Consider the following 4,374-nt stretch of genomic DNA (forward strand, 5'->3'; position numbering starts at 1 on the left):
CCCCGTGGTGTGGAGGGCTGGATGAACAGTAGACACTGGAGGCGTGGCCGTGGAGGGGTGGTTGAATAGGACCCCGCGATGTGGAGGGCTGGATGAACAGTAGACGGTGGAGGGGTGCCCGTGGAGGGGTGGTTGAACAGTAGCCGGTGGAGTAGCGCGCGGTGGAGGCTGGATGAACAGGAGCCCGTGGAGGGTGGAGGAGGTCGACGGTAGCCCGTGGAGGGTGGAGGAGGTCGACGATGGAGATGAACACTATCCCATGGAGTCCCATTTTGCGGTACGCCACACCCCTCCCCCCCGTTTCGACCGAAGCGCTCCAACACAAGTTCGTTTCGTCTGTTTGCGGTACGCCACACCCCTCCCGATCAACAGGACCCCCGTTTCGACCGTAGGAGGTCCGTTTCGTCCGTTTTGTGGTACGCCACACCCCTCCCGATCAACAGGACCCCCGTTTCGACCGTAGGAGGTCCGTTTCTTCCGTTTTGCGGTACACCACACCCCTCCTGATCAACAGGACCCCTTTCCGAATGTAGGAGGTCCGTTTCCTTCGTTGTGCGGTACGCCAGGCCTCGTTTCCATCGCCTATTCCGTCCAAGCCCTCCCGATGAACATGACCACGCATTCCGTTCCGACCCAGCCGGTTGGCTCCCACGCGTTCCGTTGCCTCCTGATGAACACGACGCATTCCATTGCCTCCCCATGAACACGACGACGACGCTGTTTCTCCGTTCCGACCTAGCCATGTACGTATGCGCGAGTAGGCATTCGAGACCCTGCCCGTATGTACGTACGTGGCCGTATTTTCTTTCTTGCAGCCTCGCTGTTGTACGTACGTGTACGTGCGCGCCTCTACTAAGACCAGTATGTACGTACACGTTCGCGACCAGAATGACAATGCTACGTACGCTTCGACAAGGTGGGTCCCGACTGTCAGGCAGTTCCTTGCGTGCAAAAATGTAGCTGGTGGGTCCCAGCAGTCAGAGGGGCGAATCATTTTTTTTGCCCGGACGCACTTCCTTTGCGTGCGAAGATGTAGCTGGTGGGTCCCAGCAGTCAGGGGGCGAATCATTTTTTTTGCCCGGACGCACTTCCTTGCGTGCGAAGATGTAGCTGATGGGTCCCAGTAGTCAGGGGGGCGAATCGTTCTTTTTTTTCCCGGACGCACTTCCTTGCGTGCGAAGGTGTAGCTGCTGGGTCCCAGCAGTCAGGGGGGAAACGTTTTTTTCGCGGAATATGGTGGCCCGTCTGGTGGGTCCCCGCTGTCAGGTGGAGGAATAATTATTTTGCGCATAATAAGGAGGCACTTCCTTGCTGCGGCCGTGGACCCAGCTATCAGCCTCTCCACGTACAGTCCACGTCCGATGGAAGCTGTTCCTTGACCATGTTGACCATGCCGCGCCGAGAGCACCAGGGCAGTGGACGACGGCAAGGCCTAGGAAGGGGACGACACGGAGCCGGGGAAGACGCGGCAGTGGATGCCCACGCGTAGAGGAGTACGAGGGTTCACTGGTTCGCTGCGGTGTGAGGCTAATGTCGCCGCAGAATAACAGGGGGTGTGGGTGAGTAGAGGGATGGCCTGGCTAGCGGTGGGAGTAGTAGGGGGCGGTGAGGCCTCCGCCGCATCGCAGCCGGCCACGAGGGGCAGGAGCACGAGGCACGACCGACACTGGTTTGGGCAGCCGGAGCAAGAAGACCAGAGGTTGAAGAAGCACTACGGCCGTTGGATGGACATCGTACGGTCACTGGAGCTAGAGTCGTGCATATTGACTAAGTTGACAAAGCCCTCCGTCCCTGTCAACTTAGTAGGCCCACAAGTCAGCCTGCCACTATACTGGGTCCCTGCTAACAGGGGGAGTATTCATTTTTGTGTGTGTAAAAATGAGGCACTTCCTTGCGTGCGAAGATATAGCTGGTGGGTCCGAGTTGTCAGTGGCGGTAACGTTTTTTTGCGAAATACTGAGGCCCTTTCAGTGGGTCCTGATGTCAGGTGGACGAATCATTATTTTGCGCGTAATAAGGAGGCATTTCCTTGCATGCGGCCGTGGACCCAGCTGTCGGCCTCTCCACGTACAGTCCACTTCAGATGCATGTCGGTCGTTGACCACGTTGACTAGGCCGCGCCGAGAGCACCAGGGCGGTGGATGACGGCGAGGCCTAGGAAGGGAACGACATGGAGGCAGGGAAGACTCAACAGTTGTTTCCCACGCGGAGGGGAGTACGACTGAACGAGGGTTTACTGGTTCGTCTACCGTCGCCGGAGAATAACAGCAGCTGTGGGTGAGTAGAGGGATGGCTAGGCCAACGATGGGAGTACGATGGGGCGGTGAGGCCTGCGCGGCAGCACAGCCGGCCGCGGGGAGGAGGAAGCAGGCAGTCCTGCTGGCGCTTGTTTGAGCAGCCGGAGCAGGAAGACCAGAGATTGAAGAAGCACGACGGCCGTTGGATGGACATCCAACCGTCACTGCTTGTGCGTCAACCTTTTTTTAGGATAGCCTCAAATCAGTGGACAGCTTACAGCCCATCTAGCATTATTTCTAATAATTTACAACCCATTTGCTAATTCTTAAGGTTTTTTTGGAGCCCATATTCTTTTTGTTAGCATTACAGCCCATATTGTGGCCACGGTTAAAAAATTATACGAAATTTTGCATATTTCGGTGCGGTCCGAACTATTTTTAATCCCGAAATTTCGACTCACATTCAAACTGATTTTAAAAATAAATGTATATCAATATAAAATCCAACAAATTCCCCACGCATAAAAATTAATGTAATTTAAAATCTTGAAATGAAAAAAATATATTTGAAACTAATTGCCGGTTTGATGTGTCTTAAAAATGTACAACCCATTTCTCATTACTGATGGGCCATTTTCTCGGCCAGTTGAATGAAAAGCTCTCCTCGTCTTAAAAGATTTGCAGCCCAATAGGCCTCACAAAGCGACTTAATTGGCAAATCATAAAAAAAACTGGGCTGTGGTCGTGGACCCAGCTGTCAGCCTCTCCACGTACAATACTCTTCCGATGGAAGTCGTTCCTTGACCACGTTGACCATGCCGCGCGGAGAGCACCACGGCGGTGGACGGCGACGAGGCCTAGGAAGGGGACGACGCGGAGCCGGGGAAGACGCGGCAGTGGAAAGACCACGCGCAGAGGAGTACGAGGGTTCACTGGTTCGGCTGCGGTGTGAGGCTGCCGTTGCCGCAAGGCCTGGCCAGCGGTGGGAATAGTAGGGGGCGGTGAGGCCTCCGCGGTAGCACAGCCGGCCACGGGAGGCAGGAGCATGCGGCACGACCGGCGCTGCTTTGGGCGGCTGGAGCAAGAAGACCAGAGGTTGAAGAAGTACTACGGCCGTTGGATGGACATCGTATGGTCACTGGAGCTAGAATCGTTCATATTGACTAAGTTGACAAAGCCCTTCGGCCCCGTCAACTTAGTAGGCCCACAAGACAGCCTCCCACAAAGGTGGGTCCCAGCTAGCCGGGGGAGTATTCATTTTTTTGGGCGTAATAAGGAGGCACTTCCGGTGGGTCCGAGCTGACAACAGGGGGAACGTTTTTTTGCGAAATACGGTGGCCCGTCCGGTGGGTCCCAGCAGTCAGGGTGAAATGATTTATTTCGCAAAATACTGGTGGCCCGTCCGGTGGGTCCCAGTGTAACGCCCCGGATTCGATGCGCCAAGTGTCTGCCAGTTATTCGCCGTCATTGCCATGTCATTTGCTTGTGTGTTGCATTTTATCATGTCATCATGTGCATCTCATTTCGCATACGTGTTCGTCTCATGCATCCGAGCATTTTCTCCGTTGTCTGTTTTGCAATCCGGCACTCCTATGTCCTCCGGCGTTCCCCTTTTGTCTCCTGTTGTGAGCGGGTGTTAAACTTTCTCGGAATGGACCGAGGTTTGCCAAGCGGCCTTCGTACACCACCGGTAGACCGCCTGTCAAGTTCCATGCCATTTGGAGGTCGTTTGATACTCCAACGGTTAACCGGGTAGCCGCAAAAGCCCTCTTTTGTTGCAGCCCAACACCCCTCCAAAGTGGCCCAAAACCCATCCTAACCCCCTCCATGCTCTCGGTCATTCGATCACGATCGTGTGGGCGAAAACCGCTCCTCATTTGGACTCTCCTAGCTCCCTCTACCTATAAATATGTGCACCCCCCGGATTTCGCGCAGACCAAACCCTAGCAAATTCCCCTCTCCGCCGCCGGACGAAACCACCCACCGACGGACGTGTCCAGCCCCCTCGCCGCTGCCACGTGTCGCCTCCAGATTCGCTGTCGCCTGTGCCCACATCGCCGTCGCCGCCCGGGGCCCAGATCCGGCCCGCCCCAGGGCCGAACCGGGCCTCGCCGGGCCGGCTCGCCGCGTCGGCGCC

This window comes from Triticum dicoccoides, chromosome 3B (genome assembly GCF_002162155.2).
Source record: "Triticum dicoccoides isolate Atlit2015 ecotype Zavitan chromosome 3B, WEW_v2.0, whole genome shotgun sequence".
NCBI lineage: Eukaryota > Viridiplantae > Streptophyta > Magnoliopsida > Poales > Poaceae > Triticum > Triticum dicoccoides.